The 15102-nt window shown below is 38.6% G+C and overlaps 1 protein-coding gene across 1 annotated transcript in view; it reads right to left on the bottom strand.

The window, feature by feature from the left end:
• bsna (bassoon presynaptic cytomatrix protein a) overlaps positions 1–15102 on the bottom strand; it is a 79543-nt gene that overhangs the window by 18451 nt on the left and 45990 nt on the right. The window lies entirely within an intron of this gene.

Here is a 15102-nt window from a genome sequence, read left to right as displayed (position 1 = left end):
TGGTCAAACTGTGACCCAGTTTAATGTCAGTGTTAATGACTTTATAGTAGGTTTTTACCTCATAGCGATGTGTACAGTATTCACTCTTTGATAGATAAAAACATCATAAGAAGAAAATATTTTAGACAGTGTTAAATAGTTTCAGGGCTGGACTTTGTCCAGGAGGCCCACCATGATTGGTCAGACGTGATCTCTTCACATAATCATTAGAAATATTAGGAAATTGGTTACAAGGTGCAAAAAAGGAGTTGAATAAATATTTACACACACTCTTTCCTACAATAAAACTTATGTAATTTGCCAAAATTAAAACATTTTACACTTAGATTAGTCTTCTTCACTTATTTATTTATTTTTTTTTGTATCTTTTCCACTAACACGCACTGCACTCAGACTGGTTTCTGTGAAGATCTCATTTGAAAACAGAGCTGTCAGAACGATGGCAGGCTGAACTAATCTGACACAAGTTTCCAAAAGGCCAAGCCACTCTGACAGCTACACACTATTTTCATCCCATTAGCTTTTACTCACACCACTTCACAGACTGCTAAATGTTAGGAAGCTGCATCAAACTGACACAGAAAGAGCAGAAATGACTTCGAAGTAAACGCAGAACTAAACATTTAGCAGTCTTCGGTCGTGATTCTCATTGCTTGTCTGAAATGACATGCTCAAATAAAAGATGCAGTTGATAGTTGGCTGGGCTTAAAGCTAAACTGCTGCAATTAGAGGAAATGTTGGTTTTAAAAATTGTAAAATATATATATATATATATATATATATATATATATATCACAAAAACACATCATAATTGTTTTCACTATTGATTAAAATTTGTATTACGCATCCGTCTGGTTGCCATGTAAATTCATACACATGAATGAATGAAATCTTTATTTTGAACATGTAAACAACAAATGTCAGACACACAAGTAAAACTTTCATTTAGACTGAAAATTTGTAAGAAAAACTCATTCCTTATGATTTCCTGCCCTCATATGACTCTGGCAGTATGCACCTTATGCTTTTCAACCTAGCATATTTAGTTAAAGTCTGTCAGGTTTAGTTGTAGTTTTGCATAAAAAAAAAAAAAAAACTATCTGTTCATCTTGGTTAAACTTTCTTTTCAGTGTCTCCAATATCTTCTCCCACCCTCCCCCCCACTAGCACCATCTGTTTATTCTCTGTCTCTATGTCTGCCTCTATCCAGGACAGCTAATGTTATTTGGGGCAAGACAGAGGCTGTATTACCGACGTAATGAATAATTGATAGATGCAGCACTCTCTCAACAGTTATCTACCATTGCTGCTGTTTTCCACCTGCTCTTTCTGTAACTCCCCTCTGATGCTCAGGCTTTTCTAAACGGCTCTGCGTCCTCCCGCGCCTCCTTTACCTCGGTCTCTCTCCGAATCCTTTCGAGTGCTCATCTCTGATTAGGAGCCATTCTCAGACTCCCAATCCTTTAGAGCCCACCTTTGATAAGTGATGGTTTTGCCTGTGCAATATCACTAATTATGAGGAGACAGCCAAAGTAGTGATTACATTCTATGATTTTTATTGTTCAGCGATGCATTAAATTAATAGAAAACGATCAAAAAGAAGTGAACTGGCTGGAAAATCTGTTTATGACACATAAACAATAAGAATAAAGTATCAGAAATATGTACATTTGGGAGCATCTTTTAATAACTTTCCATCAAACTTATTTAAGATACAAAAAAACCACAAAACACTTAAAACTAGTAGTAACTCTTATTAATAAATTGCAAAAATATGATTACGCGGGTGTGTATGTCCAGTGCCGATCTGTCCAGTGGCTTCTCAAACTACTGAAACCTTTTTTTGTTTGTTTTTTGCAACTGTTGCTTTTGTTTTGAAGCCAGCAGATAACGACACATATACCTGTTTGTGAGCAAGAAATATCCTGCAGAGTGCACCAGTGGTGTCCACTTAACCTACATGGCACAAACAATGTCAACAACGCTCCACATGTCAAGCTGCTACTTTCTTTTCATTTAGTGGCTTCGTGTCGTTAATTCGGGATCTACCTGTCCTCTCGCATTTGTTGGCTATTGCCATATTTTTATTCTCTCCTTTTAAATGCTTTTTGTGCTGCTAGTTTTCTGTTCGGTTATTTTCTTTTAGAGGATTTATACTGGCTCACAATCTGTCTCATTTGTAGGAATCTGTTCAACACAGTGAAACCATTAGAGTAAATGTAGAAAGAACACCGTTCCAAAGCCAGGAACAGGCCTGGAGAAGCACTGACCGGAAAAAATCAAGCAACGGAAACAGGAGTACAGTAAAACCAGAACCATGGAAATGAACAATGATGACAAGGATGTAAAGAAATTGCCTGGCGTTTAACTGCTAGGGAGGTGATTGACCGACATGGGAACGTGATCAGAGGAGCAGAAGGAATATGACTAATTAACACAAATGGATAGACACAAAACCATCTTCCTAAACCAAAATTAAAACAAATACACAAAGAAAAGTGAAAGTAAGGAACCATAAAACACAAAACAAACAGTAAACAATGCATAGAACAGTGTCGGTAACAAAGTTAAAATGACTGAAATAAAGACAACGTGACAACTAAAGCACAAAGACCAACAGATGATGACAACAGACACAATATCGCTCAACGATAACTCCAGTACGTGTCACTATGTGATGTCATCAGTCTGTTTTTGACTTTCTTTAATAATAAAAAAATCACATTTTATTGGATTCAGCAACCAGAAATTATTTTGGTATCTAAATGTTCCAAATAATAAAAACGTCACATATTGCCGCATCTTTCCCAAAAGCATGTTGTAAAATTATTGGCTGATGTTTTGAAAACTTTTTTTTATAGTATCAGTGAAAAAGATAACTGACCAACACCAGCAGAAAAAGAACTTTATCAAACTGAAAAATAGGGGAAGTAGAGAAACTTTTCAATAAAGTCAGCCACTGAAAACAATCAAAACACCAAAATATAATAAAAAAAAAAAAAAAATATATATATATATATATATATATATATATATATATATATATATATATATATATATATATATATATATGTATATATATATATATATATATATATATATATATATATATATATATATATATTTATACTGTCAACAGATCTCCATTAACTTTAATATTGTCTGACACTATTGCATGTGCATTGTGTACATTTATAGCCACCAGACCAGTTGCTATGGAAACGTCTTTCAACAGCACTACTCTCCTATTAGGCTGCTTCCGGTCTGAGTAACTCGTGTTTCCGTTCAGTTTAGGCACATTTTCATCTACAGTTTATCTCATTTCTCTTTTCGGCACACAGTCATTAGACTCCAATCTTCCCCTCCCTTCCATCTCCCTGTTTGTCACTCTCAGCCTCCTATTTTTTTTTTCTACCTCCAACAGAGTGAAGGGCTATTTTTACCCAGAATGCCATTGTTTTGCTTGAGCGAACACTTCCCTTGTGCTGGCTGATGCTTTAAGCAGTGCTCTGCTGCATAGCGCACACACACACTCCGGCACAAGCACAAACACACATGTAGACACATGGCTCGCATCCATGTGTAAGTGCAGGTTGGAGCTCTCCAGAAGGAGGGAGGAGAAAAAGGAGAGGAGAGAGGTGGAGAGGAGCACCACCAGGGAGAGAGCAAAAGAAAAACTGCTGGGGTGAATGACGCCACGTGTGCACGCGGGTGCATGTGTGCACACGTTAAATGGGATGAGTCGCTGCTGAGTCTGGCTTGATCTGGAGACAAAAGAGGAAGATGAAGCAGGAAAAGGAGGAAGATGAAGAGAAGATCAGGGGGCAAACTGGAAAAGACAGGAGCCAGGTGCACCTGATGTCTCATAAGGAACCTGGTTGACGGCCCGATAATGTTCACCATCCACAAGTTTTAAGTTCTTCCACAGTTATTTCAAACAATGTATCGATTATAACATGTTCAGGAAGTTTAAACAGATAAAATATAGGTAGCACTTAGTTACAAAACACCTTGGAAAGGTGAGGCAAATGAGGTACGTTTCTCAAAACTCATCTCAGGCCTCTAACTTATCTAAAAAAAAAACTGGAAAATGCAACATTCATTCATATCAATCACATCTATCAGTCCAGACATGCTCTGTTAGAGGAAAGTGAGTTATGCACAGTGACCTGGACGAGTAAACACACAAAACAAACGGGGATCATTTTGGAAAACAGAAAAAAAAAAAAAAAAAAAAGAAACTCATGGAGCACAGAAAGGAGGCGATGAATTAAAAGTATTGGAGGAAAAGGAGGTTGAGAAATGAATTAGCTCATGGGGAAGAGGGAGAATTACAGCAGAAGCTGTTCTGCCGGTTATATAACACAAACAGGTTTCATTTCCATTTCACAGATATTTAAAAAAAAATCTCCTCTCTCCATTTTATCAGCTCAACAGAGCCTCTTTAATTATGTAACCTTATTGTGAGAGGCAGAGCAGTGGAGGCTGTGTGCATGTGTGTGTGTGACTGCAAACACATCCACATCCCCTCACTTCCAGGCGGGCACTCTTCACATAGACAACATAAAACCTACATATGGTTGACGAGCCGCTTCTTTACTCTTCTAACAGCACTAGTAGGAGGATCTCATTAGCATATGGTTTTTAGTTTAAAGTTGTCTCAGTTTATGTCTGTGATCATGAGATTTGGCTAAATACCCCCAGAGATGTTGGTACTTATTGCCAGAGCTATTTTTCCCTTTTTTAAATATTCTGTCAAATTTTGTTGAAGTGCCTAAAACAGCTTCAGCAAAAAAGAAAGTGGCCGAATGTATCAGTACGTGTTTGGCAATCAGACAGAATGATGTGTGGAAAAGAAGAAGTGGAAATCATTTCTGACAGAGAGTTGGGTGGAGGCAGCAGGCAGAGAGAAGAAGAAACTGTCTTTTTGCAGTGAGCCCAAGGTTTTTTGTTGTTTGACAAAAAAATGCACCACCCTTTATTGAAAATGTTGAAAATAATTCAAGAAATTCAGCAAAGTGACTGAGAAAAACTGTAAGCCTATACAAAAAAAAATAAAATAAAATTCAATTACATATTAAGGGGACTCAATTAAAAGGTGGATTAATTTCAATGCTTTTTACACATGGGTTGCTATGCGGAAAGAGCTTAAGAGCAGCTGGTTCAAATAACTTTCAATAAGAAGCGCTAAACTTCAGACACAGAGCCAGTGGCCAGCAGCTCCCATGGACTGGATGGAGGCTCATGCTGATTAAACTATACTTGAAAGGTTCTTCTGCCAGGACTCTCTCTCTCTCTGCAGCTCAGGGACAGAGAACAATCAGAGACTCCATGATGAAAAAGAAAACAAAACAAAAAAAACAGCTCAGAGACATCTGCCTTTGTGCCAGACAGAGACAAACCAAAGGCAGGCCGAAGTTTGTTTACGGTATGACCCATAAATCTGTCATGGGAGCTAATCGTAACAGGCTAAGTGTCTTATTGGGACTCACTAATACACACAGAAGTACACCAGTGAAACACAGGGGGAACATTCGCAGTGCGAGAGTGTGTCTCCCTGCAAAGACGCTGCGCTTGGATGTGTGTGTGTGAGAGAGAGAGAAGTGACTGCAGGGATCAGAGGATTTTTGACTTTTGCAGTAATGGGATGGCGGCTCGCCAGCAGCAGAGCTACAGCGGGGCCTGCTTATCTCATCACTGACTCAACAGGGAGCATGAAGACAGACAAGTCAACAAACTTCCACAAGTGCTTCAGAAAGCATGTGTTAGGAGGACCAGAACAAAACAAAGGCGCTCCATTAGGTCAAACCCACAGCTTAAAGTCAGACTCTACAGCTTCCCACATAAGTGATATCTCTCCGACTAATGTACAGTGTACTAACTATAAAATATACAACTGGCAGCCTTTTATGTCTTTTAATAGAAGGATTCTGTTTAAAGTCTAATGCAGAGTAGCTACTTATCTAAAGGTTAATAATCCATGAACAATTTTGCAGTAAAAAAGAGACGGATTATTTCCGGAGAACTAGGTGGGAGCAGAGAAGAGACTGAGAATAAGGACCTGCAGAGAAACGAAAGAACAGATGATTTCAAAACATGTTGAAAATGTCATTATGTTTGTGAAGGGGAATGGTCTTCTAGTATCGCAATCAGCTTCGTGTGATTTTTAAAAGGAAAAGTGTCTGACATGTTTCATCAAATGTAAATCAGGTTTAATTCAAATCCAATACTTTGAGTCACGGTGACACACTTTAATTCTATTTGTTGAAGGGATTTAATGATTTTTATGTTTGTTTGTTTTTTAATACTGCGGGTATTAAGTATTTGTCATGGTAACAGAACATTTTTTTCACAATACTTTATTGGTTTAGTCTTTCAAACTGTTAACCCCGACAAACAAAAAAACATTTGATCATGCTGGCGATAAAGCATTAACTTGATACTGGATTATCATTTACCTAATGCATCCTCGTTTTTCATTTTAAAATGCAGTAAAGGCAGAGCAGCAGCTTGACAGGATAATTAATACTGAACTCCTGCTATGCTATGCCACATTTTCCAAATGCTATTTGTAACGTTAAGTTAGCATTTTCTCTGTTTTGTTAACCGATATATATATATATATATATATGGCCATTTGGATTTTTTTTCACTGATGCTGTATATAATCTTCTCCACTGTGAATACAAGGCACTCCTAGTTGCAACTGTTCAGTCTCTGCCTGCTCCTTCATGAGTCGCATCTTCTGAGAAACTAACCCACTGTCCTTTTTATTGGTCACCAACCATTTACATCGATTTGATGTAGTAAACTGTTATCTTTACAGATATGCTACAGTAGAGTTTTGTACATTTCTCTAAAAATATGACAAATCCCTCTGGAATTTATTTATAGCCAACACTGGATGTGGTAAAGAAAGGGAACTACTACAACAAGCCATTATTTCAAAAAAAAAAAAAATTGAAATGAGCACAGCAAAAAGGCTATAAATATCAACATGGGTATTTTTTTGTTTGTTTGTTTTTTTGTGTATGTGTGGATTTTCTCCCAGATTTAAAATTCACCCTTGGGCATGAACGAGCGTGTTGTCTGATGACTGCATGGTTTCATTAACTGCTGAGCTGGGCACCAAACATGAGGCTAAATCATGTAGGTTCTAAAAATCCTCCAAATTGAGCTTAAAACCAAACTGTTTCTTTTTCTTTTGTATCAGAACATCTACAATAAGAGTCCTTTTTCTTGCTGCGTGTACTCAAGGTGTGAAACTCGTCACCAGCCGAGGAGAGAGTGGGAGGATGCTGGGTATTATTAGGCTCTAATTGATCTGGCCTCAGCATGAGACCGGCTTTGAGACTTTGAAGTGGTGGAGTGTGTACTTTGAAGTGCAGGAGGCAGCCCTCGCATGGACAGGAGCATTATGGGGCAGGGGAGATTGCTGCCTCGTCCCGGAGGGCTGGGAAGAAGAAGCCACAATCAGACAGATGTTAGAAAGAGAGGAGGATGAAAATTTAGCTTAAGGCTCAGAGGAAAGATACGAGAGGGGAAAAAAGGAAAAAAAATCTCCCTCACTCTTCCACCGTAAGACTAGATCGTGAATAAGTTGGTTATTGAGGCTGAAAAGTGGAAGCTCAAAGGGGAGAAGATGGAATGTGAACAAGATGATTGAAGAAAGCTAAATGTGAAGAAATGGTGGTGTATCTCAAGAAGTAAAAGAAATACCAATATCAGTTTGGATTTCCCCTTTAGAGGACCAAACACACTGGCTGCCTTCTGTCGCCATCGGTTTAGGCGGGTGGCCACGTGTTGCAGTTGTGCTGTGTGTGTACATGAACGCCACGCTTTTCAAGGTCAATGAACTTTTCAGGTTTGTTGACATTTCAAGTAGTAATGTGAGTAAAAGTTCAGAGGGTAATCTTCCTGCAAGTCACTGATCGTTTTTAGTTTCAGTGAGGAAAAAAAAAATGAAATGACGAAAAGTAATAAAGTTACGAGAATAAAGCAAAACTAATACAAGAATAAAGCTGTAATACAATATTATGAATTTATTATCCTAAGAATAAAGGCTTAACATGATGTAATTTTATGACCATCCATCCATCCATCCATCCATCCATCCATCCATCCATCCATCCATCCATCCATCCATCCATGACATCAATACCAACTGAAGCCAAATCAATGCATATCAACTGCTTGCAGAAAGGAAAATTAGATACTGGACTGGCTGTGGAAGTAAACATAGAAATTGTACTAAAACTGTCAGGATAAAATGGAGAGATGATAACAATGAATAAGCAAGAGGGGGGGAGTCAGAAGATGTAGGACAGATAAAAAAAAGAAAGGGTTCGTAAGAAGAGGGGAAGGAATATCAGAGCAGTGAGCAGCCAAATATAAAAAAAAATGTGAGTAGAGATAGCAGGGGGATAGGATAAAGATATTAGAGAATTAGAATAAGAGATAAAAGGAGGATGAAGGGTGAAGAGAGGAGGGGAAGAGAAAGGAGTGGCAAACTCTAAAAATGAAAAGTGAATTAGTTCTGCCTCATGAAACTGGCAGTTCTGGCTGAGAGATGCATCTGGGACAGGATTTCACTGTGTGAGCGTCCTGCACTGTTGTCGCGTTCGCTTGACTAAACGTGTGCGCAGCGCGTGTTCCCGTGTGTTGTGTGTTCGACTGGATGTACGGAAAGGCTGCTCGCGGTTTCTGTTGCTCCTGTGTAACTTTGCGGGTAAAGATAAACCCCCACCTCCCCAGAACAGAAACCGATGTGGCGCGTTGACATTTAAGAAAAACATGAGCTCTTTCTTTTCGAAAGAGCAACGCCGAGAAGGAAGCTCTGACGAGGTCAAAACCGACTGACTGCACAACACAAAAAGCAGAAAAACTTCAAATGGCACCTGCCGTCCTGATGACAAGTTGCTAAGGCTATCATTTCCGACAAAACGGAAGGAATCCATTGCAGTAGACTCTCTCACTGGCTTTATATTTTACAACGGTATTTCCTACCAATATCACATACTGAGCCCCAGCAGCAAGTTCTGGGTCTTACCTGGAGTTTCCTTTCTGTGGGATATGTTTACAATAAAACACCTGGAGCCACCACAGCTGACCCATGTCAACCAATGACAGACAATGTCCTTAAAAAAAAAGAAAAAAAGAATATTCTAAGCACGCAATCTCTCCTGGCATTTGAAGATCATCCGACTCTCACAAGAAGTGCAGCATGAAGACACACTCGTAAGCATCATGTGAAGGTTGGCCTGTCCTTTGCCACTGACTCATGTCTGGTCCGACTGTTCCGTGTGATTGTGTGTGTTTGATTAGCTGCATGCTGAGTCATCCCATGAATATAACACAAATTTTGGAGCAGCAAAACAATATGTGGGTCAGTCTGCATTCGGCCACGTGTGGGATTATGATAGCTGGACCTTGCAGATGAACTGGCCTGCAGGAGAAAAAGCACGCATTGCTTCTTACAACATCTCATTATCATCTGTGTATGATGTCGAGCTAGCACCTAAAGCTCTCCACACCAAACCAATGCAGTAATGGCTGGTAATAGTGACGCAGACGATCCAGCTGCTTATTTTTAATCAGTGGTTTTAACTTTATCTCGATGAAGGAGATGATGGCGATCAAGTGGTGGAATATGGAAAGCCCATTAGCAATTTAACGGCTCATCCATGGCAAGACATTTATTTTATTGATATCGGGAGCCATTTTTGGCTTGTAGTTCACAGACTGCATTGCATCATTTGCGATGCTCAACATGGATTGTTAGCACCATGGAATACGCCACCAGGAACCATCGGCGTTCTAACGGCGTCACTCCATGCAGTTACACATTTTACAGCTGATTTTAATTTGTATTTTCACTCTGAGAGAAGTGAAGACACAGGTCTGTGCTGCCTTTCGTTTGTTTAATGAAATCTCCAACAGATTAATTGAAACACGCACTTTGGTGTTTCGATACCCAAAAATCAAACATATAACAAATATATAACTAATACCCAACTCTATAAAAATCCTAGCCTGCACCCGTTATCGAGAGCTCCATATTATGTGCTCTGTTTCTACTCTTTGTCAGAATGACATTAAATTATAAATCACATCAATCATTTTGACTATCAGGCTTCTCTTACCATTTTATGTTGAAAATGCTTTTACTTCAGTACAAATTCGTTTCTTTTCTCATTTTCTATCATTTGAACGGTTTCGATGTCAAAATGATCTGGTCTCTACCAGATACTAAACGTCAGATTCTACATCAATATGAGATCAACAGATTACAATGAAGCCCTTAATTTAATAGTAAGTGCACTTTCCTTTAGCCATAACTGTAAATGTACTTATAGACACTCGTTCTACCGCAAGCTGCATCGCTGTTGGAAGATCTGCAGTGTCTGCAGGGGCGACACAATCAGAAAGTGATGGTTATTTGTCATCTCCAGGCGCTAATCACACATCGACTGTCTGCCGCTGCAGCTCAGACTGGCATTGATTAGGTGTCGATGTCAATCCTCTGAGGCCATCAATTTTTCATTTTACACAGTGCAAGATATAAGTGCTCTTTCTCTGCCGTGAGGGAAGCAAGGATGGAATGAGACGGGTTAGAAAAAATGGAGGGATTTTTAATTGTTTTTTTGTTTGTTTTTTTATTTAAAAAAAGGTAATATTGTGATTAGTAACAATTTGGTTTGGAAAAGCTGAAACCTTTTATCTAACCCAAGAAAGCCTCAGGTTGAAATCCCCTCAATCTTTTTCCACATGTAACTTTGAAAATATTTCTTTGAAGAGAAAAGATGGAGACCGTTCAGAAACCAGGAATCGATAAAAAAATAATTAAACATTTGAAGGGGAATCCTCTCAGCGTAGTTGATGCTGACAACATTGGAAGCAATAGGTAGGAGCGAGAAAGATAACTAAGATATAAAACAGTCAGGGGTTTGGAAAGACAAATAATTTAAACTTAATGATAGTGAATCCGATAACACGTTTGCTGATTTACAGCAGTCAGGATTATTAAAATGCACATTTACCGAAGGCCAGAAAAAACAAGGCAGAACAGTGACACATTCATCGGCGCAAACACTTATATAAATGTGCAAATACCTTTCAGAACAGATGACATTTTTATTATTTTGCCTGACTTAAAACAGAAACTGTCCAACCTGATTTAATTTCAAACAGAAAAAAAAAAATAGACAACCCTTGTGTGTCTTTTTTATACACCTTATGTAAATATTTATTGTTGTTTCATATTATATTATGACAGAATCCCCGTTTGCGTTCAATAAAAAGATAAACCAAGGATTATTAAAACCTTCTTTACGTAACTAAGCCTCTCCTACATCACGTAATCTTAGACAATGCTTGTAAAAAGTAAAAGACTTTCACAAACTGATCAAATGTGGATTTTATTTAAATGTCTAATGATAAATTCATGTAAAAATTGACAGCAATCATTTGGTATGAAACATGAGTCAATTAGAAGATCAGAGCTGATTTAGCGTTTAATCAGAAATAAGTCACACAGAAGCCAATTGTGTCTGTTTTCATGTAGCACAGAAAAGCTTGAAGTGTGCGTCGGTGATGAAAACTGAAACTCATCGTCTCGTTGCAATTATACAATAAAATCCTGACGGGCTGAGCAGGGAACACTCAAAGAACAAAAACCAGAAATGAATGCGACAAGTCGTCTCTTATATAACCAAACAGAAGCTGCTCTCTCTTTCGCACGTTTAAATCGCTGCACAGAGTTCGGCGCAAATCATTTCATTCATTTTTATCTCTGTGTGTTTCTGTTGACTAGATTAGTAGGAAACAGATGAGATAATGGGGCAAAAAGCACAGCAGAGGAGGAGCCCAGAATGAACCCATTCACACATGTTCAGTCAAAGAGCATCAGACTTAAACACCCACAACTGCCCACTGTCCCCCTGAAGGAATAGTTCTTTATTAAAGGTACTTGCAACGACACATGAAATGAAATGAAATGAAATGAAATGAAATGAAATGAAACGCCATTTTCTGTGCCAGAACACACTCTGGTGTAAGGATGGATTGGTATCCGGAGGTTTTTATTGGTCAACTGCAGAAATTGTCATCATTTTCTAAGATGTGATCTGATTGGTTGGAGTACTTAAGGTTTTATATATATATATATATATATATATATATATATATATATATATATATATATATATATATATATATATAGTTGTGTGCACAGTGATGCGTGTTAGCTGGAGAGACTAAATCTATTTACTGTACTTTCCCCGGGGAAGAGAGCAGCTCTTCTTCTTTTCCTTTTTTATTTTACTCATCATAAAACTGCTTTGTTGTCCTTCATTTTCACACAGTAAGGTTTATAGAACAGTAAAACATAATTTTACTACTGCCTTTTGGATTTACTCACATGATCTTTGTCTAATATTAAAATCTGCTGTATGCCCTAAAGGATCAAAAAGTGGAGCAGCAGAATAAATCTTTGAAGGAACAGAAGGTTGTTTGTTATTGGGTTTTTTTTATAGGTTTTTTGAGACGTGTGGAGAAGAACTGTGTTTACATTTGTTAAAGAATACCTTAGCTCAACATTTAATGTAGTTTGAAATAATGTTTGTCTTCTGCTGCCGAATGGTGTCATAATATACCATTAGCAATATTAGAAATGAATTCATTGAATAGGCAAGTCCGCACATAACAATCCACAAGAAATATGAAGTGGAAGTGTGAGTGTGAAAGCTGAACATGAGATTCAAATAAAAACCGATATATAAATGATCAGTTCTTCTTCTTCTACTTTCACTTTCTGTCTTATCACTTTAAGTCTCCTGTCACTTATTTTTATCCCACCACAAAACTGTTTATGGTTTGGATTTAAATGTGATTTTGACCAGGTGCTTTGTCACACTTAAGTGGCCCAATAGATTTGAATTATTGTTTGGGGGAGAAATCAAAGCCAAAACTAATGAAAGCAAAAAAATATGTGCATAAATATCAAAGTTAACTGTGTTAAAGGAAATAGTCAAGACTAAAGCTTGTCAGCATATTGGCTGTGTGCGGTCACACAGAAAACAACCACTTGAGATATTAACAGTTCAGTCAAAGTGCACATCTGAAGGAAAAATTTAGAAAAGAGACACATTTTGTCGTTTTCTTTTTATGCGTGTTTGGGCATTTCATCTACAAAAAAAAATGTCAGGAAAAGCTGCCAGTAAAGCTTCTGAATGAAAAACAGAAATATTTGTCTGTAATAAAACGCAACTAAAGAGGATTGAAGCAGATCCCTTAACTACATTGCAATAACAAGACGATAAACTCAGAGATGCTTCCATATTATTCCATTAAATATCAATTAAATGTTAATTATAATTGGCTCAGGTAACAATTAAATTGAACACATCTCTTGAAATTTGGTCCATTAAGAACATGGTAATAGATATTCCTGCTGCTGAAGCAGCAGAGGAGTTATTGCACATCAGCACCATGGACAGAGGCAACATCCAACTGCAATGACCATAACCAGCCAGCAGAGGCGCAGGAAGCTCGTGTTTTCTAAAGATTTATGAGATTCACTGCAGCCCAGAATGATACTAATGCAAAGTTACATATTGCTGAACAGACGAAAAAGGCTTGGGGTGTGTGTGTGTGTGGGGGGGGGGGGGGGGGGGGGCTTGAGTTGTTTAGTATTTCAAAATCATAAAAAATGAGAGAAAAATGAAAGAAAGGAAGTAAAAGAGCCATGATGAAGAGTAACAGGAAGAGGGAGAGAAAGATAGAGAGCAGAAGCAGCGGGATGCAAACCACTGGGCTGCTGGTTGGAGCTGGATTTTTCTAGTTCACATTCATGCAAACAACTCGAGTTCCTACGCCCTCAGAGGACATTACAGTGAAGCACAGACATTTCCTGGAAACCCTCATTACCCACATTACATTCATACCCACTGCAAGGCTTGGAGCCAAAGCCGTTATTACAATTTGCGAAAAGAGAACCAGGCCTTTGTGTAAACAAAAATGAAAAAACTGCACTGAGAAAACTGCCCCATAAAAACCCAGAAAACATGAGTCACTTGCACTCATGCTCCCTTTCCCTTCTGCTCTTGTCCCTTCATGGTACAGTCCAATCCTAACCTTTGTGCTCATTTCTATCTCCTTTTCTTTTAGCCATCCATCACTTTCCCCACTCTGTTTGCTTCCTGCTCACTCTCTCATGGTGCTTGCGAGACGACAGCATTGTTATAAATGCTGCCATAATGTAGGCGTACGAGCCTGTGCATATGGACACATTCATGTTTTTGTGCGCTTGCTGGAATCGGCTTTCCCTTGCTCTCTGATTTTAAAGGTCCGACCTTTGTGGAGCTGCAGTTTGCATCCAAGCTCACAATTAGACATGTGTACTCACCGAGTCTCTCTATGTGCTGTGTAAGGACACAGCATGTCATCTCTCATTCTCTCACTCGGGTCTTTCCACTCCATCATTAGTCATTGTGTCTCTCACTGAGCTGAACAGATGAACAACATGTTACTGACAGGACCGGTTCAACAACCTGCCGCTGCACGGCACAGGAACAGAACAGATCTAAATAAAACCACATATCGCCTGTTGTTTATCACATCCTTTTTGTTTCTGCTTCATATTTTCAAATGCCAACTTTTATATGAAACAAGCTCAGACTCCCTCAAGGTTTTTACACAAATAACTGTAAACAAATAATATTTGCTAGGTTTATAAGAGGTTGCAGTGACGCTGTTTGCTGATGGCGTCCAGATATTTTAGTCAGTTTAAGTACAGAGCTGAAGCATAGATGGTGACGTGAGAGTTTGAGTTCACAGTCTATAGGATCTGGTTTTTGTCGTTCTGTGGCCGTGTTGCTCAACGTATGGAGCGATGAACGCATTGCTACGGTCAGCATGCAAGAGAGACAGTAGAGAGTCTGCTCTCAGAGTCCCTGCTGGATGCTGATGTGTTTCAGAGGCAGAAGAGGAAAGAAAAGAAAAAAAAAGAAAAGAAAAGAAAAACGTCTGGGAATGTGACGCAAGGACCAGAAGTGTGAAAAACAGAAAGAGGAGCTTAAATACAGAGGGAGAGATAGAAAGGCA

This window comes from Poecilia mexicana, unplaced genomic scaffold (genome assembly GCF_051168715.1).
Source record: "Poecilia mexicana isolate PSO_F unplaced genomic scaffold, ASM5116871v1 scaffold_7, whole genome shotgun sequence".
NCBI lineage: Eukaryota > Metazoa > Chordata > Actinopteri > Cyprinodontiformes > Poeciliidae > Poecilia > Poecilia mexicana.
Note: the sequence above shows the minus strand (reverse complement) of the source record. Positions and strands in the feature narration are given on the sequence as shown.